Genomic DNA, 16,902 nt, shown 5'->3' on the forward strand with positions numbered 1-16,902 from the left:
GTATTTATTGACTATTTATAGACATGGTCGGAGTCCTAGCCCAGTCATTCCCCAGTTTATTATTTTTTTAAAAACATAGAACAAGTTTTATTGAACTTGAACAAAAACAAAAACAAAAACAAACCAAAAAACAACAATCATATATGGTCTTGAGTCCCATCATTCCCTAGTTTTAGAGAGAAAATTAGGAGCCTGAGAGTTGGATTTTACTTCTAGAATAGGCTTTGCTTTCAGGTGAATAAAGCTGATAATTCATGGCCCTTTGAAGCATCTACTGGTTTTGATAGTCTGTCCACTTCGCAGCTTCTTACCAGATTAATGATCTGCTGATGTCTATCCCTGAGGATATTTATGTATTTGGAAGGAGTACCAAGATGAAGATCTTTATGTTCTCTTTGAGATCCAAAGGTCAGCTGTCTTTACTGACTTTTTTTTCTCACCATATTTCTCTATTACTGATCCCGAGGCTTTCTTGGCATATGTTCTAATCCATCACATGAGGAAAGGATTCCTGATCTTCTCTTTGTAGTCCCAGCCACACAAGACCCTACTAAAAACTTCCTATTTACACACACACACACACACACACACAGTCCCCAGAATTTTAGAGCAGTTTAAAGCATATATATATATATATATATATACACAAATATACGTGTGTGTATATATAAGCTTTAAACTGCTCTAAAATTCTGGGGACTGTGTGTGTGTATATGAGTGTGACAATATGTCTGCTATCTATATGCATATACCCACCCTTTGTGAAACATTGGAGAAATTGAGTCAATGTGCCAGGCACTGTGCTAAGCACTGAGAATACAAAGAAAACCTAGTTCCTTCTCTCAGAGAAGTTTATAACTACTTGGGGAAATACTATAAAAAGATAATCAAACAACAACATATACAATAAGTGCCAAATAAATAGCATAAATTATAATGGTAATATGTTGTTTAAAAAAAAGGTGACTAAGATTTAGAAAAAGATGAAATGGGGGAGAGGGAAAAGTGAAGGGAAACAGCATTTATTAAGGGCCTACAATCAGTTAAGGATTTTACTAGCTGTATGAACCTGGGCAAATTGCTTAATTCTACTTACCTCAGCTTCTTCATCTGTATAATGATCTGGAGAAGGAAAGTATTCCTGTATCTCTGCTGAGAAAATCCCATATGGGGTCAGGAAGAATAGAGCATGACAAAAATGACTAATAAGCAACAAAAGCCACAACTATGTGCTGAGTGCTTTCCAAAAATTACCTTACTTGAGTCTAACTACAACTGTGAGGTAAGTGCTTTTTATGATCCCCATTTTACAGTTAAGGAAATGGAGGCAGACAGGGGTTAAAGTAACTTGCCCAGACATGCACAGCTAGAAAGGATCTGATGCTGAATTTGACCTCAGGTTATCTAAACTTTAGGAAAATAGGTAGGAGGCAAGAAATTATAAATAAGTTTTCAGTTCTTCAGTGATCAAAGATTTAGATCTAGAAAAGATTTTAGAGGATGTCTAACCTCACCTTGTTTTACAGAAGAAGAAACAGGGTTCATAGTTTGAATGACTGAAGTTATCCAGGTAGTAAAAAGTTTTAAACTATCAGGCCTTTTGATGCAAATTCGATGCTCTTCTCCCCGGATCACATGGCTTTGTCGTTGCCTCAGTGTGGGCACTTCTGTCCACTGGTGCATTGCGACTAAGACTTAGTAGAGAGTCTTCCAAAGTGACTGAGGTCAAACATGTCTTCTCCCTGCAGCCCACCTGGCAGTAGCTATTCCACTGTGGCCTTCCTTGGGTAGGATCTGAGAGAGCTTCCTTAGAATCAAACAGAAGCCTTTGTCTTCCCAGGACCTGACGGAGCTGGAACAAAGAACTAGGTACCTTTGCTCAGTCAATTGTAGACTTTAATAAGGCCCTGAAGTAGGTCTTTAATGGAAAAAAGCAAGATAAACCAGGTGGTTAGGATGTAGGGACACGGTAAGGAGGGAGAGGAAGATGAGGATATTATTGGAAGGCTATGAATGCCTTCAATTCAGACTTGATCTTTAAATAAGAATGATTATATATTTAAATAAAATGATGATTTAATTCATTGAAGATCAGGTCCTTTTTAGAGTACTGTATACAGTTATTTGAAAAAACATCAAAAATTACATAGTTCCCAGGATTCAGAACAATTTATAGACAACAAGTATGGCGCAGACTAATCATGTTAGGGTGAGGCTTAATTTGGATGAAAAGGCTCCTGAGAGATATACAATTTATGGAAATTTGGAAACCATGGCGGGGAAAGACTTTTAGGGGGTAGGAGAAGTATAGACAAAAGTACAGACCAAAAAAATGTAAGGACAAAAATTCTCAGAAAATTTGAGATATATGTAGTACTGATTTTTAAGGGTCCAAGACAGATCTAATGTTACCTTGTGATTTAATAACATCGTAATGTATTCTGTGCAATTTAACTTGCTCATAAATATCATTCCTGGTACATTAAACCTCAAAATATAGCTAATTGCAACAATAATCACATATTTTCTCATTTAATTTTACTTTTAGATGCTTTCACTTTTGGTTACAAATGAAACTGCAAACTAAAGAATCTAACATCTCTCCCCGTTTTTGCCAGTTTGTTAGTAATAGGCAGAAACGTGTCAGTGGAAGAAAATTATTATATGTGAGGATGCAGTGTCCTCCATAGTATCAAGCCCATGGATAGAACATTCATTTCCACAAAAGACACAGTAGGGGCGGGGAGAAGGAAAAATGTAAAATCACTTCACTGAATATAACTTTTACCACATGGAACTTCTGTGGGAGATGCCCGTCTCAGGATTTGGAAATCAGATTTGGGGCAATTATAAATTGCACTGTGGGAATGCTTCCTGTGCTAGATAGATAATGGTCATACTATTTTCTACAGGGGGAAGAAAATTAAAATGAAATCCAGTATTTAGGCTATAAACAGTATCTAATCAGAGACAGAATTGGGAATTTTTTTCCTTTGGGTAAAAATAGTTGCAGACTTAGATGACCAGAGGCAGTGGCAAAGAGTACAATCTAACTTTGAGTGCTGCTACATTATGAAGGGAGGTAGTCTGGCTTTCATCGCATCCCTTTGGGCTCTAGAATGGGTAAGAATGAGGTTAGAAGGGCATCAGGGCAATAGCATTGCCATACACGATAATGAGGGCCGGTGGAAGATACAAGGTGAATTAAAGGGAGGGCATTTTTTGTTCAGTTATTTTCAGTCACGTTTGTCATTTCCTTCTCCAGCTCATTTTACACAGGAGGAAACTGAGGCAGACAGGGTTAAGTGACTTCCCCAGAGTCATACAGATGGTAAATATCTGAGGTCGGATTTGAACTCAGAAGATGCCCTATGCCATATGCACCACTTAACTACTGAGACTGCTTAAAGTTCATAAAAGGAGTCAACAGCAGAACCGGAATCCAAGCCCCAATCCACGTAGCTCCAATCTAGTGTTTTTTCCACCACAAAAATACACCCAATAGAGGAAGCTGTTCTAAAGCAGGACATGATTGATCAGTTGCCAAGTGAATGATCCAGGCAATATGTTCTGTAGGAAATGAAAGGAGGGAGGAATGACAGTGGGCTAACCTGGTCTGGAAAGTTTTCATAGAGGAGGAAAAATCCCAAGTGGGTCTTGAAGAATGAGTGGCAGTGTGTCCTAAAGGCAAACATTCATCTTACTCTTGCATGCATCACAGAGAGGTTCAGAAATTATTTGGGGGAGTAAAGGCTGGCTAGTAATATATGAACACCTTATCTTTAACACTTCATCCATCATTTTAAAAAGTCTGAGACTACTGCTCTAAAACAGCTTTAGAGCCAATAAAAGAGCATTTTTAGAGCCTATGTGCAATAGGCTTCCTGGCTTTGAATTAAGCGGCTGAAGTTCAACCTGAATAAGGTAGACTGATGCTCATTAGTAAAGTTGCCAGCTCTCTAGGCACTAATTCTATGAGGCTCAATTAGCATTTGTTCCACACTCGAGTTCAGTGGTTTAAAAAAAAATGGGTAGAGGCAAGTGGACGAATGCAGTCACTGGAGGGTAATTCGCTGAAGCACATGAAGCCTTTACTCTCTGCACTGCAAAGATTTAATGCTAAAAAGCTGCAATGTGGTCTCTTGTTCCTGAAATTCATTACTGCAATAAAAGACACCCCAGCATTTTCATAAGCTATTAAAACAAACATTTAAAAGTAAAGCGCATTTGATATCTAGAACCCATACAACATTATATCTTTTCATGTATTTGCTAACCAAGAAAATCTGGTCATTTGCAATTGGTCTCCCTGTCACTGACTCAAATTAGCACACTCTCTAGAGTCCTAAAACAATAAATTATTATTTCTCCAGTCTTATAATTTATAAATTATGTAGGCTTATGTAACAACATGAAATACATATTCTCCTTCTCCTAGTTGTGCTGTCATTTTATCAAATGTTGGTTTAGTGTTAGATGAAAAATACAGGCTTAGCGCCATATTCGTGTTTAGTGAAGGTCAAGTACAGTGAGATTCATGACGTATCTTTGGGGTTAAGGGGTAATCTGAAGGTCCTGCAAGAAACTAACAATGACAGACCAAAAAAATGTAAGGACAAAAATTCTCAGAAAATTTGAGATATATGTAGTACTGATTTTTAAGGGTCCAAGACAGATCTAATGTTACCTTGTGATTTAATAACATCGTAATGTATTCTGTGCAATTTAACTTGCTCATAAATATCATTCCTGGTACATTAAACCTCAAAATATAGCTAATTGCAACAATAATCACATATTTTCTCATTTAATTTTACTTTTAGATGCTTTCACTTTTGGTTACAAATGAAACTGCAAACTAAAGAATCTAACATCTCTCCCCGTTTTTGCCAGTTTGTTAGTAATAGGCAGAAACGTGTCAGTGGAAGAAAATTATTATATGTGAGGATGCAGTGTCCTCCATAGTATCAAGCCATGGATAGAACATTCATTTCCACAAAAGACACAGTAGGGGCGGGGAGAAGGAAAAATGTAAAATCACTTCACTGAATATAACTTTTACCACATGGAACTTCTGTGGGAGATGCCCGTCTCAGGATTTGGAAATCAGATTTGGGGCAATTATAAATTGCACTGTGGGAATGCTTCCTGTGCTAGATAGATAATGGTCATACTATTTTCTACAGGGGGAAGAAAATTAAAATGAAATCCAGTATTTAGGCTATAAACAGTATCTAATCAGAGACAGAATTGGGAATTTTTTTCCTTTGGGTAAAAATAGTTGCAGACTTAGATGACCAGAGGCAGTGGCAAAGAGTACAATCTAACTTTGAGTGCTGCTACATTATGAAGGGAGGTAGTCTGGCTTTCATCGCATCCCTTTGGGCTCTAGAATGGGTAAGAATGAGGTTAGAAGGGCATCAGGGCAATAGCATTGCCATACACGATAATGAGGGCCGGTGGAAGATACAAGGTGAATTAAAGGGAGGGCATTTTTTGTTCAGTTATTTTCAGTCACGTTTGTCATTTCCTTCTCCAGCTCATTTTACACAGGAGGAAACTGAGGCAGACAGGGTTAAGTGACTTCCCCAGAGTCATACAGATGGTAAATATCTGAGGTCGGATTTGAACTCAGAAGATGCCCTATGCCATATGCACCACTTAACTACTGAGACTGCTTAAAGTTCATAAAAGGAGTCAACAGCAGAACCGGAATCCAAGCCCCAATCCACGTAGCTCCAATCTAGTGTTTTTTCCACCACAAAAATACACCCAATAGAGGAAGCTGTTCTAAAGCAGGACATGATTGATCAGTTGCCAAGTGAATGATCCAGGCAATATGTTCTGTAGGAAATGAAAGGAGGGAGGAATGACAGTGGGCTAACCTGGTCTGGAAAGTTTTCATAGAGGAGGAAAAATCCCAAGTGGGTCTTGAAGAATGAGTGGCAGTGTGTCCTAAAGGCAAACATTCATCTTACTCTTGCATGCATCACAGAGAGGTTCAGAAATTATTTGGGGGAGTAAAGGCTGGCTAGTAATATATGAACACCTTATCTTTAACACTTCATCCATCATTTTAAAAAGTCTGAGACTACTGCTCTAAAACAGCTTTAGAGCCAATAAAAGAGCATTTTTAGAGCCTATGTGCAATAGGCTTCCTGGCTTTGAATTAAGCGGCTGAAGTTCAACCTGAATAAGGTAGACTGATGCTCATTAGTAAAGTTGCCAGCTCTCTAGGCACTAATTCTATGAGGCTCAATTAGCATTTGTTCCACACTCGAGTTCAGTGGTTTAAAAAAAAATGGGTAGAGGCAAGTGGACGAATGCAGTCACTGGAGGGTAATTCGCTGAAGCACATGAAGCCTTTACTCTCTGCACTGCAAAGATTTAATGCTAAAAAGCTGCAATGTGGTCTCTTGTTCCTGAAATTCATTACTGCAATAAAAGACACCCCAGCATTTTCATAAGCTATTAAAACAAACATTTAAAAGTAAAGCGCATTTGATATCTAGAACCCATACAACATTATATCTTTTCATGTATTTGCTAACCAAGAAAATCTGGTCATTTGCAATTGGTCTCCCTGTCACTGACTCAAATTAGCACACTCTCTAGAGTCCTAAAACAATAAATTATTATTTCTCCAGTCTTATAATTTATAAATTATGTAGGCTTATGTAACAACATGAAATACATATTCTCCTTCTCCTAGTTGTGCTGTCATTTTATCAAATGTTGGTTTAGTGTTAGATGAAAAATACAGGCTTAGCGCCATATTCGTGTTTAGTGAAGGTCAAGTACAGTGAGATTCATGACGTATCTTTGGGGTTAAGGGGTAATCTGAAGGTCCTGCAAGAAACTAACAATGAGAGACCAAAAAAAAAAAAAAAAAAGGTAGACTAAGAGCATGTAAGAAAAGATGAAGTTCTGAAGACAGATCAGATGAAGTGTAGGTAATATGGGGGACAGAAGACCAATTTTTTTTTGGGGGGGTGAACTTTGGAGTCACAATTGTTTGGAGTTGAATTATTTCACTCTTTGAAGAAATGGGAATAAGATCCTTAACTTTTATATTTCCATTGGTAACAAGGAGGAGACTTAGGTCATCAATGATTATGTAGAAATGTGAAAGAACACCCTGAAAGTCAGAACAATCTTCATTAAAGGCTTTTAAATATAACGAGTATGACAATTTTGAATTACAGGACAAAGATCACCAGCTCCACTCTCAACCCCTTCTGTACTAGCAAACAATAAATTCTATCTCTATGGTGCTGTCAAGGATCCCAATCAAAATATCTGAGAAGGAAATGGAATAGTGAAAATGTCAGACTTGAGGAGTTCTTGCCGTGCTGGGGAGATACAATTGTTTGTCTAACACACAAAGGGGCTAAAAGAGTCCTGGGGTAATGAGGTAACTTACCAAAAACATTATAAGGCTCTCTATGAACAGAAACCTTCAGAATAGCAGTGATTCAGTGGAAAAACCACTGGAGTAATATAGTAAGACTTGTACTTTAGGAAAATCATTTTAGTAGCTGGGAGAATAGACTGAAGAATGGAGATGAACCTGGTGGGTAATTAAGAGGCCACTGCAATAGTCAGTGTGTGATAATGAAGGATTCTTTTAAGAGGATACCTGTATTATCACCTCAAACTTATCAGATTGGCCAACATGACAGAGAAGGAAAATGATAAATGCTGGAGGAAACACTAATGCATTGTTGGGAGAGTTGTGAACTGATCCAACTCTTCTGGGAAAATTTGGACCTTTGCTAAAAAGGTTATGAAACTATGCATACCCTTTGACTCATCAATATCAACAGTAAATCTGTATTCCAAAGAGATCAAAGGAAAAGAGAAAGAATCCAGATATACAAAAATGTTTATAACAATTTTGTGGTAGCAAAAGAAATGAAAATTGAGGGGATGTCCATCATCTGAACTAAACAAGTTGTGGTATATGATTGTGTTGGGATACTATTGTGCTATAATAAATGACAAGGAAGATGGTTAAAAAAAAAATCTGAGAAGATTTAGATGAACTGATGGAAAGTGAAATGAGCAGAACCAAGAGAACACTGTACACAGTAACAGCAATATTGTAAAAGTGATCAACTTAACTGTTAGATTTAACTATTCTGATCAAGACATGATCCAAGACAATTCCAAAGAACTTAGGATAAAAAATGCTGTCTGCCTTCAGAGAGAAAAGTGATGAATTCTGAATGCAGATCGATACTCATTTTTTTCTTGTTTTTTTTTTTGACATGGCTAATTTGGAAATATGTTTTGCATGACTTCCTATGTGCAATAGATACAACATTACTCAACAGGAGAGGAAGAAACTGGAAAAAGAGATTTGGAACTCAAAAAAAATTTTTTAATAACTTTTTATTGATAGAACGCATGCCAGGGTAATTTTTTACAGCATTATCCCTTGCATTCACTTCTGTTCCGATTTTTCCCCTCCCTCCCTCCACCCCTTCCCCCAGATGGCAAGAGTCCTTTACATGTTGAATGGGTTGCAGTATATCCTAGATACAATATATGTGTGCAGAACCGAACAGTTTTCTTGTTGCACAGGGAGAATTGAATTCAAAAGATATAAATAACCCGGGAAGAAAAACAAAAATGCAAGCAGTTTATATTCATTTCCCAGTGTTCTTTCTCTGGGTGTAGCTGTTTCTGTCCATCTTTGATCAATTAAGGCTCTCTTTATCGAAGAGGTCCACTTCCATCAGAATACATCCTCAAACAGTATCGTTGTTGAGGTATATAATGATCTCCTGGTTCTGCTCATTTCACTCAGCATCAGTTCATGTAAGTCTCGCCAGTCCTCTCTGTATTCATCCTGCTGGTCATTCCTTACAGAACAATAATATTCCATAACATTCATATACCACAATTTACTCAACCATTCTCCAATGGATGGACATCCTTTCATTTTCCAGCTTCTAGCCACTACAAACAGGGCTGCCACAAACATTTTGGCACATACAGGTCCCTTTCCTTTCTTTAGTATCTCTTTGGGGTATAAGCCCAGTAGAAACACTGCTGGATCAAAGGGAATGCACAGTTTGATAACTTTTTGAGCATAGTTCCAAATCGCTCTCCAGAATGGCTGGATGTGTTCACAATTCCACCAACAATGTATCAGTGTCCCTGTTTTCCCACATCCCCTCCAACATTCCCCATTATCTTTCCCTGTCATTCTAGCCAATCTGACAGGTGTGTAGTGGTATCTCAGAGTTGTCTTAATTTGCATTTCTCTGATTAATAATGATTTGGAGCATATTTTCATATGTCTATAAATAGTTTCAATTTCTTCGTCTGAGAATTGTCTGTTCATATCCTTTGACCATTTATCAATTGGAGAATGGTTTGATTTCTTATAGATTAGAGTCAATTCTCTATATATTTTGGAAATGAGGCCTTTATCAGAACCTTTGATTGTAAAAATGTTTTCCCAGTTTATTGTTTCCCTTCTAATCTTGTTTGCATTTGTTTTCTTTGTACAAAAACTTTTCAATTTGATATAATCAAAATTTTCTATGTTGTGGTCAATAGTGATCTCTAGTTCTTCTTTGGTCATAAATTCCTCCCTCTTCCACAGGTCTGAGAGGTAAACTATCCTATGCTCTTCCAATTTATTTATCATCTCATTCTTTATGCCTAGATCATGAACCCATTTTGACCTTATCTTGGTGTACGGTGTTAAGTATGGGTCAATGCCTAGTTTCTGCCATACTGATTTCCAATTTTCCCAGCAATTTTTGTCAAATAATGCATTCTTATCCCAGAAACTGGTGTCTTTGGGTTTGTCAAACAGTATCTAATCAGAGACAGAATTGGGAATTTTTTTCCTTTGGGTAAAAATAGTTGCGGACTTAGATGACCAGAGGCAGTGGCAAAGAGTACAATCTAACTTTGAGTGCTGCTACATTATGAAGGGAGGTAGTCTGGCTTTCATTGCATCCCTTTGGGCTCTAGAATGGGTAAGAATGAGGTTAGAAGGGCATCAGGGCAATAGCATTGCCATACACGATAATGAGGGCCGGTGGAAGATGCAAGGTGAATTAAAGGGAGGGCATTTTTTGTTCAGTTATTTTCAGTCACGTTTGTCATTTCCTTCTCCAGCTCATTTTACACAGGAGGAAACTGAGGCAGACAGGGTTAAGTGACTTCCCCAGAGTCATACAGATGGTAAATATCTGAGGTCGGATTTGAACTCAGAAGATGCCCTATGCCATATGCACCACTTAACTACTGAGACTGCTTAAAGTTCATAAAAGGAGTCAACGGCAGAACCGGAATCCAAGCCCCAATCCACTTAGCTCCAATCTAGTGTTTTTTCCACCACAAAAATACACCCAATAGAGGAAGCTGTTCTAAAGCAGGACATGATTGATCAGTTGCCAAGTGAATGATCCAGGCAATATGTTCTGTAGGAAATGAAAGGAGGGAGGAATGACAGTGGGCTAACCTGGTCTGGAAAGTTTTCATAGAGGAGGAAAAATCCCAAGTGGGTCTTGAAGAATGAGTGGCAGTGTGTCCTAAAGGCAAACATTCATCTTACTCTTGCATGCATCACAGAGAGGTTCAGAAATTATTTGGGGGGAGTAAAGGCTGGCTAGTAATATATGAACACCTTATCTTTAACACTTCATCCATCATTTTAAAAAGTCTGAGACTACTGCTCTAAAACAGCTTTAGAGCCAATAAAAGAGCATTTTTAGAGCCTATGTGCAATAGGCTTCCTGGCTTTGAATTAAGCGGCTGAAGTTCAACCTGAATAAGGTAGACTGATGCTCATTAGTAAAGTTGCCAGCTCTCTAGGCACTAATTCTATGAGGCTCAATTAGCATTTGTTCCACACTCGAGTTCAGTGGTTTAAAAAAAAATGGGTAGAGGCAAGTGGACGAATGCAGTCACTGGAGGGTAATTCGCTGAAGCACATGAAGCCTTTACTCTCTGCACTGCAAAGATTTAATGCTAAAAAGCTGCAATGTGGTCTCTTGTTCCTGAAATTCATTACTGCAATAAAAGACACCCCAGCATTTTCATAAGCTATTAAAACAAACATTTAAAAGTAAAGCGCATTTGATATCTAGAACCCATACAACATTATATCTTTTCATGTATTTGCTAACCAAGAAAATCTGGTCATTTGCAATTGGTCTCCCTGTCACTGACTCAAATTAGCACACTCTCTAGAGTCCTAAAACAATAAATTATTATTTCTCCAGTCTTATAATTTATAAATTATGTAGGCTTATGTAACAACATGAAATACATATTCTCCTTCTCCTAGTTGTGCTGTCATTTTATCAAATGTTGGTTTAGTATTAGATGAAAAATACAGGCTTAGTGCCATATTCGTGTTTAGTGAAGGTCAAGTACAGTGAGATTCATGACGTATCTTTGGGGTTAAGGGGTAATCTGAAGGTCCTGCAAGAAACTAACAATGAGAGACCAAAAAAAAAAAAAAAAAAAAAAAAAAAGGCAGACTAAGAGCATGTAAGAAAAGATGAAGTTCTGAAGACAGATCAGATGAAGTGTAGGTAATATGGGGAACAGAAGACCAATTTTTTTTTGGGGGGTGAACTTTGGAGTCACAATTGTTTGGAGTTGAATTATTTCACTCTTTGAAGAAATGGGAATAAGATCCTTAACTTTTATATTTCCATTGGTAACAAGGAGGAGACTTAGGTCATCAATGATTATGTAGAAATGTGAAAGAACACCCTGAAAGTCAGAACATTCTTCATTAAAGGCTTTTAAATATAACGAGTATGACAATTTTGAATTACAGGACAAAGATCACCAGCTCCCCTCTCAACCCCTTCTGTACTACCAAACAATAAATTCTATCTCTATGGTGCTGTCAAGGATCCCAATCAAAATATCTGAGAAGGAAATGGAATAGTGAAAATGTCAGACTTGAGGAGTTCTTGCCGTGCTGGGGAGATACAATTGTTTGTCTAACCCACAAAGGGGCTAAAAGAGTCCTGGGGTAATGAGGTAACTTACCAAAAACATTATAAGGCTCTCTATGAACAGAAACCTTCAGAATAGCAGTGATTCAGTGGAAAAATCACTGGAGTAATATAGTAAGACTTGTGCTTTAGGAAAATCATTTTAGTAGCTGGGAGAATAGACTGAAGAATGGAGATGAACCTGGTGGGTAATTAAGAGGCCACTGCAATAGTCAGTGTGTGATAATGAAGGATTCTTTTAAGAGGATACCTGTATTATCACCTCAAACTTATCAGATTGGCCAACATGACAGAGAAGGAAAATGATAAATGCTGGAGGAAACACTAATGCATTGTTGGGAGAGTTGTGAACTGATCCAACTCTTCTGGGAAAATTTGGACCTTTGCTAAAAAGGTTATGAAACCATGCATACCCTTTGACTCATCAATATCAACAGTAAATCTGTATTCCAAAGAGATCAAAGGAAAAGAGAAAGAATCCAGATATACAAAAATGTTTATAACAATTTTGTGGTAGCAAAAGAAATGAAAATTGAGGGGATGTCCATCATCTGAACTAAAACAAGTTGTGGTATATGATTGTGTTGGGATACTATTGTGCTATAATAAATGACAAGGAAGATGGTTAAAAAAAAAATCTGAGAAGATTTAGATGAACTGATGGAAAGTGAAATGAGCAGAACCAAGAGAACACTGTACACAGTAACAGCAATATTGTAAAAGTGATCAACTTAACTGTTAGATTTAACTATTCTGATCAAGACAGTGATCCAAGACAATTCCAAAGAACTTAGGATAAAAAATGCTGTCTGCCTTCAGAGAGAAAAGTGATGAATTCTGAATGCAGATCGATACTCATTTTTTTCTTGTTGTTTTTTTTTGACATGGCTAATTTGGAAATATGTTTTGCATGACTTCCTATGTGCAATAGATACAACATTACTCAATAGGAGAGGAAGAAACTGGAAAAAGAGATTTGGAACTCAAAAAAATTTTTTAATAACTTTTTATTGATAGAACGCATGCCAGGGTAATTTTTTACAGCATTATCCCTTGCATTCACTTCTGTTCCGATTTTTCCCCTCCCTCCCTCCCTCCACCCCTTCCCCCAGATGGCAAGAGTCCTTTACATGTTGAATGGGTTGCAGTATATCCTAGATACAATATATGTGTGCAGAACTGAACAGTTTTCTTGTTGCACAGGGAGAATTGAATTCAGAAGATATAAATAACCCGGGAAGAAAAACAAAAATGCAAGCAGTTTATATTCATTTCCCAGTGTTCTTTCTCTGGGTGTAGCTGTTTCTGTCCATCTTTGATCAATTAAGGCTCTCTTTATCGAAGAGGTCCACTTCCATCAGAATACATCCTCAAACAGTATCGTTGTTGAGGTATATAATGATCTCCTGGTTCTGCTCATTTCACTCAGCATCAGTTCATGTAAGTCTCGCCAGTCCTCTCTGTATTCATCCTGCTGGTCATTCCTTACAGAACAATAATATTCCATAACATTTATATACCACAATTTACTCAACCATTCTCCAATGGATGGACATCCTTTCATTTTCCAGCTTCTAGCCACTACAAACAGGGCTGCCACAAACATTTTGGCACATACAGGTCCCTTTCCTTTCTTTAGTATCTCTTTGGGGTATAAGCCCAGTAGAAACACTGCTGGATCAAAGGGAATGCACAGTTTGATAACTTTTTGAGCATAGTTCCAAATCGCTCTCCAGAATGGCTGGATGTGTTCACAATTCCACCAACAATGTATCAGTGTCCCTGTTTTCCCACATCCCCTCCAACATTCCCCATTATGTTTCCCTGTCATTCTAGCCAATCTGACAGGTGTGTAGTGGTATCTCAGAGTTGTCTTAATTTGCATTTCTCTGATTAATAATGATTTGCAGCATATTTTCATATGTCTATAAATAGTTTCAATTTCTTTGTCTGAGAATTGTCTGTTCATATCCTTTGACCATTTATCAATTGGAGAATGGTTTGATTTCTTATAGATTAGAGTCAATTCTCTATATATTTTGGAAATGAGGCCTTTATCAGAACCTTTGATTGTAAAAATGTTTTCCCAGTTTATTGTTTCCCTTCTAATCTTGTTTGCATTTGTTTTCTTTGTACAAAAACTTTTCAATTTGATATAATCAAAATTTTCTATGTTGTGGTCAATAGTGATCTCTAGTTCTTCTTTGGTCATAAATTCCTCCCTCTTCCACAGGTCTGAGAGGTAAACTATCCTATGCTCTTCCAATTTATTTATCATCTCATTCTTTATGCCTAGATCATGAACCCATTTTGACCTTATCTTGGTGTACGGTGTTAAGTGTGGGTCAATGCCTAGTTTCTGCCATACTCATTTCCAATTTTCCCAGCAATTTTTGTCAAATAATGCATTCTTATCCCAGAAACTGGTGTCTTTGGGTTTGTCAAACACTATATTATTAAAGTTATTGGCTGTTTTGTCCTTTGAACCTAACCTATTCCATTGATCAACTAGTCTATTTCTTAGCCAATACCAGATAGTTTTAGTAACTGCTGCTTTAGAATATAATTTTAGATCAGGTACAGCTAGGCCACCTTCATTTGATTTTTTTTTCATTAATTCCCTTGACCTTTTGTTTTTCTATATGAACTTTGTTGTTATTTTTTCTAATTCATCAAAGTAGTTTTTGGGAGTCTGATTGTGGAACTCAAAAATTTTAAATGAACTTAAAAAAAATACTAGCTACCTAGCTAGAGCCATATTGAGGAGGTAGAAATGTTAAGGTTTGACATGGGAATAAGGGTCAGTAGTTGAAGACAATGCTTGGGTTAGAAATTGGAAGATTGTAGGAATGGTGGTCCTCAAGAGAAATTTCAAAAGCCAGGAAAAATGATGGGGGATGAAGCGGGGGGTTTATCAGACATTCTGAGCTTGAAATCTTTCCAGGATATCCAGCTCCAAAAGTGCAATAAGTTAGGTGAGACTTTGATGAGAAAATCTTTCTTTAAAATCAGGGTTATCCAGAGTCCAGAAGTTGCTGAATCCAGGCATCCAAGTAGGTTCAAGGTTCCAGAAAGTCCAGGAGACTCTTTACCTTGGGTTTGGAGACAATGATGAAAGATGTTTAGGAAATACTGAAAAGCGAAAGTCCTGGGGCCAAACCTAATTCCCTAGTACTGGTTCTGGGAAGGAATTTGTTTCTTCCAGGAAACCAACAAATATTACCAAAGAATTAAGGCCTTAGAGAATAAAAACTTAAATGTGGATTTGAGTTCCATCTCGGTTCATCTCTCTGTGCGCTGGCCCCCTTTGGCAGTGCAGTGAACCCCAGGCAACTCTTTTCTGAATAATGTTTTTTATTTCTAAAAATTCATAATTGAAGAAAATATTAAATTTCAGTTAAAGTTTAATGATAGTAAAGAGGATTTTTTTTCCCATTCAAGTTCACTGACTCCTTGAAATCCTCCTACAGGTTTATTATTATTATCATTAAGAATCTCTAAATTAGATGAAATATATCAGAAAAAAACATCAAGAATATTTCTATTTTTTATCCAATCATGAATTTAAATGTCAGATGTTTATTTTTTTTCTTTTCTTTTCTTTTTTTAACCAGAATTATGATTTCATCAATCGCGAGCCCAGACAAGGAAATAACTCAGCAAAAGGCAGATCAGCACATTCTCCGCCATTTACAGGTGTGGAGATGTTTATGGTAAATGTTATTTTTGATTTTACTAAAACTGAGTTTAGCTAAATTTAAAGGCTGAATACCTGCTGACTCCCAGGCTGAGAGGAGCTTTGCTCTGTGAGGGAACCATCATTCTATGAGCATGTCCAGTTGCCATTCTGCTGATGCTTTAAACCGGAGATTAACTGTTAACTCTCAGATCTTGACTTTCTATAGGGTTTTTCACCAAGGGAACCTCAGGTCTTACAGAAAGTAGAATCTGGGAGGAAACACAGCCTTCTCTGTGTGTTCTGAGAATCATACATCCTGGTCCTCTGCCTTTATCGGTCTATCTTACTTATTAAAGTTTTTTCATCCTCATAATTTTTTAAAGCAAAAAATTTTCATCATTTTTCTTCTCAGCAGTCCTTTCAGACTATGAACTATGGTCTGCTAGAGAAAGAAGGTGGAAAGCTGAAAAAACCAACCTAGATAATTTAATCCAATAATGTTTTTGCCTCAGATATCCAGATGAGTAGGCCAATTTGTGCATAATAAAGCATGACTTTCCTCTCTGTCTCGAAGAGTGTTTCTCAAAATGTAGTTCAGAGATGTTTATAATATAACTGTCAATTTTATTTCTGGCATGAATTAATAATTTTTTCATGATATTTAATAAAAACCAGACATTGCCTCACTGGTGTCTCATCAAAGATAGTGCTGTTCATCCATTAATTCAAGTGGCGCTTTTTTTCATGGTAGAAACTGGGACAAATGATCTGAAAGATTTTTTACCCCATAGTACTCAGACTAGAAAAGTTCAAAACTGCTCTCTAGATGGCACAAGTAATATGCCCATTTAGGAACAGAAAACCTTTCTACAATATCATCTCTACCTCATATATACTCTACAGAAAAGCTTAAATCTCTGAGATCCAGAAGAAATTTGTTCATTTATTCACTCAACAGCTCTTTATTAAACCCAAACATGTGCTAAGTGCATGATGGGAATAGAAAAGTACTTATTGCTGCCTTGTTGAGTCATGTCATGCATGGACTTTCACCATAAGTGCTCCCTATATGGATCCACTCTTCTCACTGATGGAGTGTATATTTGTGGGAGAGTGTCCCAGATTTATGGAGGAAGAAAATGTTTTATTACTTATTTGATAAAGAATGCCTTTGTTTTGAACTAATTTTATCCTAACCTTTATTAAAGGTAAATACGTCGATAG

General features: G+C 37.1%; 1 long non-coding RNA gene across 1 annotated transcript in view; it reads left to right on the forward strand.

Moving 5' to 3' along the window:
* LOC127539704 (uncharacterized) overlaps positions 1-15,821 on the forward strand; it is a 39,742-nt gene extending 23,921 nt beyond the window's left edge. Inside the window, exon 3 of the long non-coding RNA XR_007948022.1 lies at positions 15,614-15,821. This is a non-coding gene — a long non-coding RNA (uncharacterized LOC127539704). The remainder of the gene's footprint in view (positions 1-15,613) is intronic.
* The last annotated feature ends 1,081 nt before the right edge of the window (positions 15,822-16,902 follow it).

The sequence above is a fragment of the Antechinus flavipes genome, chromosome 6 (assembly GCF_016432865.1).
Source record: "Antechinus flavipes isolate AdamAnt ecotype Samford, QLD, Australia chromosome 6, AdamAnt_v2, whole genome shotgun sequence".
Classification (NCBI taxonomy): domain Eukaryota; kingdom Metazoa; phylum Chordata; class Mammalia; order Dasyuromorphia; family Dasyuridae; genus Antechinus; species Antechinus flavipes.